The sequence below is a fragment of the Lissotriton vulgaris genome, chromosome 10, assembly GCF_964263255.1.
Source record: "Lissotriton vulgaris chromosome 10, aLisVul1.2, whole genome shotgun sequence".
NCBI classification, from domain to species: Eukaryota; Metazoa; Chordata; class Amphibia; order Caudata; family Salamandridae; genus Lissotriton; species Lissotriton vulgaris.
The window spans coordinates 541,669,114-541,684,047 of record NC_141698.1 but is presented as its reverse complement, the minus strand read 5'-3'; positions in this window follow the sequence as shown (position 1 = coordinate 541,684,047).

Genomic DNA, 14,934 nt, shown 5'->3' with positions numbered 1-14,934 from the left:
GACATTCCTGATGCATCATATTTAATGTATGACGCATCATGTCGCAAGGAGTTACAGATACGTCAGAATTTCTGACGTATCTGTAAGCGCAAAAGTGAAGCATTGCTGGGGTGTGTCACAAAAGTGACGCAACTCCAGCAATGCGTCCTTTCACATGGGGGAAAGCCCCATGTGAAAGGGCTTGCGTCAGTCTTACGCCTGCTGTGAGGCAGGCGCAAGATTTTGACGCAACTGCATCCTAAAAGTGACGCCGTGAAATCTCATAGATTTCACTGCGTCACTATTATGAGGCTTTTTGCAGGGGAACGCCCCCTCTGCATACATTATACCTGACGCAGGTATAATGTGGCGCAGGGGTTTAAAAAGTGACGCATCTACCTAGATGCGATTCAGAAAAGGGGGTGGTGATGAACAGAGTGTCTGAATTAAGCAGACCACTCTTACCCAGTCCAAAGATCAGGGCTTGATCCATCACCGTTATTTATCTCACTGCACCATCCCAGCTCAGAACCTGGCTATATGCAAATCAGTCTGTCCCTGGCCCAGTGCATCATGGGAACAGGGCAGACTAAACTACCAAGCCAATTCTTCACCAGAAAGGAAACAAGCTACCGGGGATCGGTTTCTGGCATTTCAGCCGTCTTTGGCCCGGCTTGCTTGAATCCTGATGGTGCAGTGAGAAAGGGACTGATGTCTGAGTATACCCTGCCACACCTATAGTGGCCAAAAACGATTCAGAAAAGGGGGTGGTGATGAACAGAGTGTCTGAATTAAGCAGACCACTCTTACCCAGTCCAAAGATCAGGGCTTGATCCATCACCGTTATTTATCTCACTGCACCATCCCAGCTCAGAACCTGGCTATATGCAAATCAGTCTGTCCCTGGCCCAGTGCATCATGGGAACAGGACAGACTAAACTACCAAGCCAATTCTTCACCAGAAAGGAAACAAGCTACCGGGGACCGGTTTCTGGCATTTCAGCCGTCTTCGGCCCGGCTTGCTTGAATCCTGATGGTGCAGTGAGAAAGGGACTGATGTCTGAGTATACCCTGCCACACCTATAGTGGCCAAAAACGATTCAGAAAAGGGGGTGGTGATGAACAGAGTGTCTGAATTAAGCAGACCACTCTTACCCAGTCCAAAGATCAGGGCTTGATCCATCACCGTTATTTATCTCACTGCACCATCCCAGCTCAGAACCTGGCTATATGCAAATCAGTCTGTCCCTGGCCCAGTGCATCATGGGAACAGGGCAGACTAAACTACCAAGCCAATTCTTCACCAGAAAGGAAACAAGCTACCGGGGACCGGTTTCTGGCATTTCAGCCGTCTTCGGCCCGGCTTGCTTGAATCCTGATGGTGCAGTGAGAAAGGGACTCATGTCTGAGTATACCCTGCCACACCTATAGTGGCCAAAAACTATTCAGAAAAGGGGGTGGTGATGAACAGAGTGTCTGAATTAAGCAGACCACTCTTACCCAGTCCAAAGATCAGGGCTTGATCCATCACCATAAGCGTGGAAGGGTATACTCAGATGTGAGTCCCTTGCTCATTGCACCATCAGGATTCAAGCAAGCCGGGCCGAAGACGGCTGAAATGCCAGAAACCGGTCCCCGGAAGCTTGTTTCCTTCCCAGTATAAGAATTGGCTTGGTAGTTTGGTCTGCCCTGTTCCCATGATGCACTGGGCCAGGGTCAGACTAATTTGCATATAGCCAAGTTCTGAGCTGGGATGGTGCAGTGAGCTAAAAAACGGTGATGGATCAAGCCCTGATCTTTGGACTGGGTAAGAGTGGTCTGCTTAATTCAGGCACTCTGTTCATCACCACCCCCTTTTCTGAATCATTTTTGCCCACCATAAGCGTGGAAGGGTATACTCAGATGTGAGTCCCTTGCTCATTGCACCATCAGGATTCAAGCAAGCCGGGCCGAAGACGGCTGAAATGCCAGAAACCGGTCCCCGGAAGCTTGTTTCCTTCCCAGTATAAGAATTGGCTTGGTAGTTTGGTCTGCCCTGTTCCCATGATGCACTGGGCCAGGGTCAGACTAATTTGCATATAGCCAAGTTCTGAGCTGGGATGGTGCAGTGAGCTAAAAAACGGTGATGGATCAAGCCCTGATCTTTGGACTGGGTAAGAGTGGTCTGCTTAATTCAGGCACTCTGTTCATCACCACCCCCTTTTCTGAATCATTTTTGCCCACCATAAGCGTGGAAGGGTATACTCAGATGTGAGTCCCTTGCTCATTGCACCATCAGGATTCAAGCAAGCCGGGCCGAAGACGGCTGAAATGCCAGAAACCGGTCCCCGGAAGCTTGTTTCCTTCCCAGTATAAGAATTGGCTTGGTAGTTTGGTCTGCCCTGTTCCCATGATGCACTGGGCCAGGGTCAGACTAATTTGCATATAGCCAAGTTCTGAGCTGGGATGGTGCAGTGAGCTAAAAAACGGTGATGGATCAAGCTCTGATCTTTGGACTGGGTAAGAGTGGTCTGCTTAATTCAGGCACTCTGTTCATCACCACCCCCTTTTCTGAATCATTTTTGTCCACCATAAGCGTGGAAGGGTATACTCAGATGTGAGTCCCTTGCTCATTGCACCATTAGGATTCAAGCAAGCCGGGCCGAAGACGGCTGAAATGCCAGAAACCGGTCCCCGGAAGCTTGTTTCCTTCCCAGTATAAGAATTGGCTTGGTAGTTTGGTCTGCCCTGTTCCCATGATGCACTGGGCCAGGGTCAGACTAATTTGCATATAGCCAAGTTCTGAGCTGGGATGGTGCAGTGAGCTAAAAAACGGTGATGGATCAAGCCCTGATCTTTGGACTGGGTAAGAGTGGTCTGCTTAATTCAGGCACTCTGTTCATCACCACCCCCTTTTCTGAATCTACCTAGATGCGTCACTTTTTAAATATGGCGCAACGAGGCGCATTTTTTACACCGCTGGTGCGTCACAAAAAGTGACGCACCGGCGGCGCAAAACTGACGCAAGGCCTTCATAAATGAGGCCCAAGGACTTTGGCAGGAGGCCCATCAACTTTTGCGTTTTTGTTTTTTTGTAGAGGGGAAGGGCGTCGATGGGTGTAGGCTCTCAGCAAAAAGCCCCAATGCCGCAAAGTCCACGCCGCCATCTCACATGGCGAATTTTACTTTTAAGTGGGCAGGTCCCGGTCTGACATACACACCATAAAGGCAGCGGCTACCTTCCGCATGCATACATACATACATACATACATACAGGTGACTAGAGAAGCAGTTTCTTGGCACCCAGTACAACCCTTCATTGCTCTACTGTCCAACGGTGCTAATTTGATCAAAACCAGAAGGATGAAAGGCTGAGCTGACACCTCGATTCTAAGATGTAACCACATTGCTAAACATGGCCTGTATGCCTGTCATGCATGTGCTAGACCAGTGAGCAACTACACGAGTGCAGCACATGCGACCCTTCAAAAATAATCTTCCTAGGATCCGTGGATCCCCGGGCCCCAGGGAAGATCCCTCCCAGCTCACTCCGGATCTGTGATCAGATCTGTGTACACATAACCACAATCCCTGCAGAACCTGCGGTTACTTCACTTAAGATTAACCAGAGTCCTGTACGTACCCATCACCATCAGCTGGGACCGAATAGCTCCATGGCAGCCAGCTCATTTCTTTGTTTGAAAAACAAAAGCACCCTTTTCAAGCTTACCCCCCCCCCCAAAAAAAAATTAACCTGCATTATATGAATAATAAATTCATAACGAGTATTGTTTAAAAAGGTCATATATTGCCATTGCGGGGTTCTGGTGACATTTAAAAAACACTGTGTCACCCGAACCCCTTGATCGATCATATTACATGGTTCTCCATTATGTATTATCTTTAGAGATTTAAATACAAATGAAAAGAAGGGAATATTAAAAAAGAAGGAGGTGATACAGGGAACCCCACCATAAAACAGAATAATTAAGAAAAAGAAAACAAATCACTTACTTTAAAAAAGTCCGCCCGTAAATATAACTTCAATAAAATATTAAAAACCGAACTCATTTTGGAAAACAATTAAATGAATAAAAAATAATAATGACAAGTTCCCAGTATTAATCACTAGAGATTAATGACCCGAAATTAATCTCAGGGTGATTAATGCACCACATGAAATTCCATTGATCCATTGTCCTATGCACAGGTCTTGGGTTGCTGGTGGTCTGGCTCAGGGAGGACCTGGTCTGGCACTTTGGGCTGTTCCCACTAGCGCAGGGTTCAAGGCTGATTTGCATACAGCTGGGTCCAAACTGACGTGGCATGGTGTGCAAATTGCCAGTGTACTGGGATGCTGCCCGAGTAGTAACCAGTGGCTGAGATTAATTCAAGCATTTCATCCATCACTTTTTTGTATACTTCAATGTTAGAAAGAAGAGAAATTATATATATGTATATTTATATATGTATTGTAAAAAAGAGTGCTGGAAAGGAAAGTGCCTGTTTCCTTTAGTGGGGCTCATTGTCTGGACTTTGCTTTAAATAACGGTGGTACCGTTTAACCTAATGTTGCAACCTTTAGCTAGCAGGATCAGCGAAGACGAGACATTCACTGAATTTCTATCGGGCAGCCAATTGTAAGCTAGTTGTGTATGCTGATGCTCTCATGATGACAGCGTCACATCCAGACACCACACACCTGCCCTAATGGAGGAATGAAAGGCTAATGGCAAAGTATCAGGTTTCCAAGTCAATATTAATAAATCCCAAGCTTTAAATCGTACACTTCCCCAGGACCAAGTAGTAAAGCTCGATCACCAGTTCCCATGTCAATGGCCCAACAGTACCATTCCATATTTGGGAATGCAAGTTGCATCAAAAGTAGACTGCACAACCCACGCAAATGATGACATCCTAATTAAAACTCTGTGCATAGACTTGTTATGGCACATTGGAGGAATTCTCTCGGATAGAGTGCGTATCTGTCGTAAAAATGACCTTACTCTCCTGCCTCTTGTATACATTTTCTATTCTCTCACTTTTAGTTAAAGGGGCTCTCCTACTCAAGATACAAGCGCATATAGATGACTCAGAGTGGGCGGGGAAAAGCACAGAATTGCATTGTGTTTACTTCAAAATCATAACAGAGACGGTGAGGTAGGACTGACGAATATTATAAAATATCTCCAAGCTTCCAAGTTGAAGTACATGGTTGAATGGACCCAATGGGAGTCAGACAAACATTGGTGCTTTATGGACCAGACTGTAACGGGGGTATACATTGGACAGGTCCCCTGGATGTGCAAAAAAGATAGAACCTCTATAGTGTACTCATCCTCTGAGGGGGACTGGAGGTCTGGGATAGAGAAGTGGAGATAGATAAGCCTACTATTTGTGTATATCAATTCCTAGGCAATCACAGCAACAGTATAAGGAACAAGTATGCAAGGAAGGACATTAAAGTACACACATATTATAAAACCATATTCTTTTTAATAAACAATTATATTAAAATCCTTATACGATCATAATTCATATTGAATACAATACATACATAAATAAACACACAGTGAAAATGAAACCGTTGTTTATAAGGAAAATACAAAAGAATCAATTAAAACACACACAAATAATATCAAAAGTGGCAATTAATGTAATCGACACGCGTTTCGGCGTTTAAGGAACGTCTTCTTCAGGAGCCACATAAAATGCTAAAATACAAAATGAACAGAAGAAAAATAAAACTTGATTATCTTAATAATACATAATCAATCACAAAAAAACATTTCATAAAATTCATTTATATCTCACATTTCATAATAACAAATGACAACCTCAAATGCAAACCTTGTCCCTAATTGCTTAAATAATTTAGTACATGATAAATATATGACTGAACATCAAGATAACATATCAGAGCATTCGCATTCAATACAGTCCTGGACAAACTGACTCAAAAGGAGATATAAAAAGAACCTCACTGTGCAACAATGTATTACTTAATAGCGGGTCGTGAGTCAGATGGGATCAACAGCCCTTAGCAGCAAGGTGCGTTCAACTATCACTAACTAATGCATGACATTGTGTCTAGACATAACCATGTCTGATAAAGGTTACAGAATATAGTCTAAAAGTATGAGAAACATTATTAGCGATCGAAAACTTACTTAAAAAGGGGATGATCCCAGATCTCTTGTAATAAAGCGTATAAGTAAGGACTACTAGGCCAAATAAACTTCTCAGAGGCAGGTCAATTAGATCCTAGATTCCCTCAATGGTTCATCTAAATGTGGGATAGAAGTGTATCAAAGCGCATTTTTAGTTGTGACTCTATCATTTAGAACTTATGATGAAACTCGAGAATAACAGGTCGAATATAGTAGATAGACCTAATTGGCTCACCTTTCTATTAGCGATTAAAATTATTTAAAATAACAATTGCACCACGTATATAGTCGGAAGATAACCGTCTATATGTATCACAAACTTGCGTGCTTCCAGATACTGCAACAGTTGTGTCTAAAAAAGTAGCATATCACAGGATATTATGTCTTTACGTGCGTCTGTTGAGAGCGGGGAACTGCCTAACATATAAGGATACAAATAAAAAATTCAATTCCACTCACCAAAAGACTATCAAATATCATTCACATGGGATTGGAATATTCGAAATGTTCAGAATAAAAGGCACAAGGGCCCACTCAATTACTCGTCAAGATTTCGAGTATCAAGACTCAAGGTGTACGAGTCTGAAAATAAAAATAAACGAACCAATTAATGTAATGTCAAGAACGGTTCTGGAATATTGTTGTTTTGGCTTAAAGATTACCGACCAAAGCGCCATGATGTGGGCTTCTTGTCAGAAATCAATCCCTAGGATAGAAACAACTTACCGAGATAACGGCCGCCTGTATAGCAAATAGACGCTCAAACAGAAGATGGCTGTTGGCGTCTCACATCGGTTCGAGGATGCTGCAACAGAGCTGCGCCCGACGAGATTTTAAATACTGTGTCGACGCAAGTCATGTGATGCACCACCTGTGAGCCTTAAAGACCCAGCGACCGATTCATGGAGTCTATCTCGATGCGTGTAGTCAAGCCCTTAAAGAGCCAGCCTACATAAAATAAAAGCATATTAGGTATTCTCAGATCGTAACACTACATTAATGTAAGTAAAAAAAAAACAAAAAAAACTTTAAACGATACTAAACGGTTCAGATGGTATCAAAGATAGGACTAACACGCGAAAACATTTCTTTCTTCAAACTACGCGCTAAGTTCACATCCATTCCATAGGAAAGATATAAAAAGAGGGGTAATCTAACCGAGGAACAAATCTATTTTGTCCTCAATTATCAGTCTGAGTGCCGATTTCTTATAGGATGCTTACTTTGTACTCAACGTTTCATGGAGTGGTAAGGGGAATCTAACATACAGGAAATTGACTGCTAGTAGTGATTAGAATATCGCGTTCTCCCAAGGGATTTCGCTATTCAATCCTTTTGTAAAAGTCTTCAGAACAAAAATCCAATATACTGCCTTCTTTTTGCGGATAGCACAACCACCCCTACTATCAGGTGTCCTAATTTTTTCCAAAATACGCCATTGGAATTCATCTGGTTTGTGGTTCTTTTCTAAAAATGCTTTACCAAAGGTGCTGCAAGTTTGCCTGTTCTAACGGCGGATCTGTGTTCGGTAAGGCGAACCTGAATAGGTCTAGAGGTCTCGCCAACATAGCCTGAACCACAAGGGCATAGGAGAAAATAACACAGTATTTGCTGTCTTACAATTCCAGATTTCACATGCTCTGGTGGAGAAGCCATTGTGAGAAAAATGTTCACCCCCTAGGATGTTTCCACATGATTTACAGGAGGAACATTTAACTGTCCCACGTACTGGAAGATTATTCAAAAGTGATCTCTGACTAGATCCAGTAGGGGCCAATTTCTTGTCAAATCTAGAGTGAACAATAAAATCCTTAATGTTCCTATTCCTCTTATGATAAGCCTACAACATTTCCTGTCCACTCTGACCCCTAGGTTTGGAAAATACAGATTTTGACCCAGCAGGAGAAGACAGAAGATTTTAAGTCTGTAGAAATGAGCTGTACAAGATTAGGAGGAATGTTTGATAGCTCCAAAATCAAAACATTTATGAATATTTGTTTGCACTGTGACTTACTGGAATCTGAAGGATTTGAATACACTCCAATTAGACACTGGATCTTGAACACTAATACAAAACAATAGGCGAGTAGACTTTGGGCAGTTGTCCGTCAAAGAGTGGAGGGAGGTATACACTAGGTCTCGTAATACTGCAAGGACAGCCATAACACAGGAAGCATTATACAAAAAATGTACTGGTATCATATCCCAGAAAAGAGATGGGAAAGAACAAGCAAAACCCCTGGGAATATTGACGAAGCTGTGACACAGACGGTACATTAATCCAATAACTCTGGGAATATCCAAAGCTGCAATTACACTGGGAAGGAGATGGCATAGATAGTATGACTCAGGTTCAGATCCTAGACTCCTGGCATATGTACTTGTGGGAGTAGCCATTCACCACACATATCCACCACACACAAAGACTGAAAAGTTGGTGTCCTTGCTCCTATGTGGGGTGAAACAAGTGACAACTGCATTTTAGGGTGGGAGGTCATACCCTGGATCTTTGGGAATTACTCTATCGACTGTGGCACCTCCTCGTAAAAATATCCATGGAGGCTTGGCAAAACATTCTGTCCCACATTTACTAACGCTTTGCACTGGATCTGCATTACTTTGGTAATGCAAACCTGACGCAAAGTGTTAAGGTGGGATTTACTATTCAACGTAAATCTAGATTTATATTGGATAGTATCCAAAGTAACGCAAAGTTGAACAATGCTCAAACTTAGGGGCTCATTAGGATCGCGGACGGACTTGAGTCCGTCCGCGACCCCAGAGTAGGAGGGAACGCCGCATGGGCAGAGGCGTTCCCTCCCTGCAGATTAAGATGTGACCGCCAGGGTGGCGGTCACATCCTCTATCTTTAACATTGCGGCGGGTACAGCTTCAAGCTGCACCTGCCGCAATGTTAAAAATGCATACATTGCATTTGTATGCAGAAAGCGGCAGGCACCGCGCGGTGCCTGCCGATTTCTGCATACAAATGCAGGGGGGTACCATGGGTACCCCCCATGTGCACCCCCACCCTCCCTTCACCCAGGGGGCCCGCAACGGGCCCGAAGTCAAATTCCGTATGCTTTTCCACGGCGGAAAAGCCGCTGTGGAAAAGCATCTCTTTTACTCTATCCTAATATGGCTGACGGTGTCTGATAGACACCGCCAGCCATGTTACAGCTTTTCCGCCGCGGTTGTAAGTCAACCACGGCGGAAAAGCGGCAGACTGAAACCAGGACCCACCAGCCATCCTAATGTGGCGATGGGTCTTTGGTGGGTCCGCAGAGGATTTTCCGCATCCTCCGGGCCGGCGGTGGCTTCCGCCGGCCCGGAGGATGCGGAAAATCCTCCATCCTAATCAGCCCCTTAGTGTGGGTCCTCAGGAAGCAGGTGGGAATATGTAACAATTAATTTATTAGGTAGATGTAAACAAGGAAGAGGTTAGCATCCACTCAGAAAGCGCCACACGGGTCTCAAAACAGAAAGAAGTCATGCAGTCTCTTGGTCTGCTTCCGAACTGTCTCAGAAGCGTTTCTAGGTCCCGGTCAATCTCTCTCGCTACTACCTGTTGCGCAATCTTTTTGGGAGGGGTCAGGTGTGGGTAGGGCAGTTGATCCGCCACAATGAGTGTCAACAAGGGACCAACTGATGAATGGGGAGTAACACAGGGGAGACTCTCGACGGGACGATGCATTGCGTCACGGGGCGTTCCATGGGTGGTGCATCGGAATTCTCAAGCAAGCACCCATGGATTTTGACACAAATCTCTATCTACAAAGAATCGTATAATTCCAATGCCTCCTCAAAGCAGGTGCAGTAAGGAAAACTGTTTTCATTTCTCCCTGTTTTGTCCTACTGGGCTTGTGTGCTGCATTGTACAGCACACATAGAAACAGGGAAAAGCCTTAAAGCATAGTTTGTATGCTGGAAGAGATCCTTTTCAGTACAAAACCTATGCTTTAGAGAACTCGCAAGGGTTTCTGCATTGGTGCAAGGCTGCCAAAAGGGCACCAGCGCAGGGAGAGAAAACACTGCCACATCATTGTAGAAAAGGCGCCGCTCTGCTTTCTTCCCTCCACGCAACGCAGCACAGCAACATTAGTTAGTGCTCTATGTTGCATTATTTCTTATTAACTCCGGTCCTTTGAATCACAATAGGCCCCACTCCTTCGGTTTTTAGCCACAGAAATTAGGGAGCTCAATTTCCCACGGTACCTATGATCGCTAAAATATAATATAAGTAACATTAACAGCATATGGTTTGCATAGTGTGCCACCCAGTGCAGTGGCCACCCCCACTTAAGCTCCTAAACAGGGGGTTCCCTACTCTATTGGTGGGTCCGAAGTCAAAATGTGGAACTAAGGGGAGGTGTGGTCGAGGAGGGGACATCACAAAACATATGCAACCCATCCTACCCCAATAGAAAATAGGACGAGTGGGTGGACACAATTAAAGAAAGAAAAGATGATGGTAAGAAGGTGACAAAGGAAGTAGAGCACAGTAAGTCACTAAATAGATTGCTGTGCATGAGCATTACAAAACCACTGGGAGCACTCCTATTGGTATCCTCCAAAGAACCATTGGCAAAGCCAATAGGTTGCGTCTTTTTGACTTATTGGTTTTCCGGAAGAAATTGGCTTGTGCGCCGACGGGAATGCCTCACTATGTCTGTACGCCCCGACGGAATGATGAAGACACCATTTTTTCCTTTTATTTATTTACCGATCTAAGGTGGTGGACTGCATTTCAATCGATAGATGAAAAAATATTGTTTTAGTTGAGTCAAATCTCTTTTTACAATACAATTGCTGGGCCTATTAAAAAAGAAAAAAAAGAAAAGAAAATGTTATGGACTGCAAAGGCTCCAGGCACCAACGGAGGAGTGGGTGGGGCGAAAGTGCTGGAGGGGAAGTAATGGGGCGTGGGGCTTTGATGGAACAATGAAGGTGCTGGACACTTCCCACAGGATACAAAAAATAATTTAAAAAGAGGCAAGGAGGCGTGGAGTAAGGAGGAGAGTGCTTGGGGGAGACGAAGGGAGCAATATAGAGAACCTTGGGGGGGTGGGGGGGAGGGTGAATATTTGCAGAAAGAAGAAACACCTGAGGGTGACAGCCACAAAGCATGCACACTTTCATGGAGAGCAGGAAGAAAAACAAACAAGTAGTTCCGTGAATGTAAGCAGTTCAAGAATACTCTTCATCCAATCAAGGAACTGTTTTCAAGGGGAGGGAAAAACACAAGAGTAAGAAGGCAACTAATAAGAAGCAAGCAAATGAGGGACAATAAAGCAAACCAATGGTAAGCAATGGACCTTCTGTAAGAGCAAAATATGTGGACACACTGAAATTCCTGAACAGGGAAGTGATGTTCAAGTAGAGATTCAAGAAGTTGGACAAAAGTATCAGCCACACAGATTGGGAGTGCTCATTAACAATGAAAGGCGGACATGAGCATTTTTGATAAATTCAAGCATGTATGTATTGTGTCTGAGTGGTTCCATGTTCGAATACAAAAATGTTATAAATAAAGTACAAGCAAACGTTGGAGGGCTGGCTTGGATTACTAGGATGAGAAGTATTGCTCAAGGACTAAGGGAGATGTGTCTGATTTCAGGAGGACACCCCCTGGACCTATGGTTACAATGAAAGCCACTCATAAGGCCGGCACCAGTGGTGAACACAATCACCAGACTTCTGGTACTTTCAGGAACTTCTTTCTAGGGCCCACACTGTCCATGGTGGTCTTGTTTCATAGAGAAACAGGAACAGAGCTCAAATTGCAACCTTATTGAACATTTAAGAAATAAATGTGCAACTTATTGCAGTACGACTGATTAAAATGTGTTTGGAAGAAGCAGCCCTACAATGCTATAGCATACCCAAGAGAAGTTTGAAGTTGCAACCCCAGGTGAGGTTGAGAGTGCATCAGAAACTGCATGCCCTCTGTTTGGAGAGGAAGTCGCAGCAGCTTGGCTTTAAGGTTACCTGAAAAGGATATGCAGCAAATTACATCACCAGTGGGCAGTTTATAAAACACAAAAGGCCAATTCAGCCTTATACATCACTGGCCTCATTTATGAGTAATTGGCGTAGGGCAGCGCTGCAAGCCTTCTCGCTGTGCTGCCCTACGCCATTGTGAAAGGTCAGGAATGCACCGTATTTATGAAATCCAGTGCATTCCTGTTCTTTCCCCCTGCCCTGGCGCACAATTTGCTGCCTAGTGCCAGCGTAGGCACCCTTGCACCATGGTGCAAGAGTGCGTCCGTTGCAGGCAGGATTGTTTTTGTGCAGGGAAGGAGACACTCCGGCACAAAAACAGTCCAGAGAGATGTTTTCCTCTTCTCTTTTTTTATGTGTGCTGCAGAAGAAAAAACAAAAAGAAAAAAAATAGTTCACCTCGTTACGCCTGCTCTGGGAGGCGTAAGGTTTTGGCAATTAGTACTGCCCCAGGTTTATGTGATTAAGCAAATCTGGGGCAGGTTCAAAATCCATTGGTATTGTGTGGGAACACCCACCGCAATGCCCATGGAATGCCTCATTAATGCAGAGTAAGGCAATACATTAGTGCAGGCAACCCCACAAGCCTTCTAGCTGAGCTGCCCTACATCAAAAGAAACGGCAGGAATGTGCCGTATCTACAAGATACGGCACATCCCTGTCATTTTTGCTGGCGCCCAAACTGCAGCCGAGCACCAACGCAGGCACCCTTGTGCACGGATGTCTGTGTTATTGGCATGATGTTTCTGTACAGGAAGGGGCACCTTCCTGCACAAAAACAATAAAAGGAGGTGTTTTCCTGATTCTATCATTGGAAAGGCATTTGTTTTGGTGCTGCCGCAGATTTGCGCTATGTTGTAAATCAGGGGCAGTGTCAAAAACCATGGGCGTTGCATGGGAACACCCACAACAGCACCCATAGAACACCCCTTCCACGCACATTAAGTCATTGCCTTACTCCATATTTACAAGACCACGAACAGCCACGTAGGGTGTCTTTGCGTGGCCTTGTAAATATGGTCCGGTACACTGCGCCTGTGCAGGGGCATTGTAAATATTTCTCCATATCTATGAGGCCATAAAAAGCTGCGCAGAGTGGCTTTCAGCTGTCTCATAGATATGATTGAGAGGCTTGCACTGCCAGAGAGTCAAAAATAAGTGACGCTCTGGCAGCGCAAACCTCTCATAAATAAGCCTCGCTCTGTCTTGGCTAGAATGGCAGTAAATTACTTAGTTCAGGTGAATTTCTTTTTTCTTTTTTATTGAGCATTTTATTAGTCATAGATGTAAATTATACAGAGCATATGAGTACATACATGTTGCAATCGTAATGCCTAATGTATAATCTTGTACATCAAGGAATACTTAAAGGAAAGAAACAAGCATTTGCAATGCAATAGGTCTCGCAGCATTCAAGTTTGAGTTATTGGCATTGTATATGACAATGTGTTGCATGAATTTTTTTACAAACTCTGTATTGGAGGCAAGGCGCTAGAGGGGCGCTGTTTCTGGGTGGTGGGGTACAGAGGGGGTGGAGATAAGCGGGCAGCTGCAGGGCTCGTTGCGATTGGAAGCGAAGTGATGTCGGAGGGGCAAGAGGCCTGCGGGGTGGCGGAATAGGGCTTGTGGGGGGTTGTCTATGCAGGTCGGGAGGGGCCAGGAACGAGTGCTAGGTGAGGGCGGCTTGGGTGCCAATCAGAGATAACGGAGGTCTATGCGGGACGCTGCCTATTAGCGGGTGGCCAGGGGAGCCGGGTGCGCGAATGTTCCAGGATATGCAGGATGGCGGTCACAGCCTCCCGCCCCCCTGCTGCGGTTGGTTGGGCAAGGCCGGCGATGCACGGAGTCCTTGGGATGTGGTGCCTGGTGGAGTGTTTGGCGCTGGGGGGATCGGGCGGATACGGGTGTCGCACGGAGGCAGGAGCCCGTCTGGGGGATTCTCTTGTGGCTAGAGTGCTATCTATGGCGGAAGGTAAAGGAAAGTTGTATAGTCACTGCCCGCAATTTCAGCCGACCATTGACGACGCAGGGGGGCGTCGGAGGATGGGGGAGCTGCTGGGGTCCTTGGTGCGGGCTTCACTGGCTTGGGACGGTGGGGATAAGGCTGGGGCTAGTTTGGGGTTCGTTTCTGGGCGGCTTAGGGGCAAGAGGTCTCGTGCCGCACGCAGGCAAGGACATCGCGGAGTTCGCAAGTAATTGTGCAAAGGTATCCTATACAGGGATGGACGAGGCGGCGTCTTGCGGGGCAGTGGCGCGCATCGGAATAGTGCAACAATAATAGCAGCAGAGGGGATGAGGCCGAGCACACGGAGGGTAGGTGCGAAGGCTGGGACAGGCGGGCACCCGGGAGGACTTGTGCGCAGTGAGGGGCGCTCGGGAAAGGGTTGGCTGGTTGTAAATTGTTGGGGGCTCAGGGGAGGGTCGTGGATGCGTGGTTGGGGTCGGGAGCACAAGGGTGGCTTGGCAGGACAGTGGGGAGGGGTGTTCGGTGGGGGTGCGGGTGGTGGCCTATGCGGAACTGCGGGCACGCGGGTGATGGGTGCGGGGGTGCCGCGCAGACAGTTGCCCTCAACAGCAAGGGGAAGAAAATAAATAACGGTGCGGAGGGTTCGAGGCAGGGGGCCAGGAGTAGGGGTGTGCTCTGTCACGGGGCGGGCAGGATTACGGTGGCGCCCGGAGTGGGAGCTCAAGGACAATAAGGGGGTGGATGGTGATGCGGGCCAGGTGGTGGAAGTTTGCAGGGCATGCTGGACACAGAGGGAGTCAGGTTTGATGGAGATGTGTTGAGAGGTGCGCATCCGTCAGC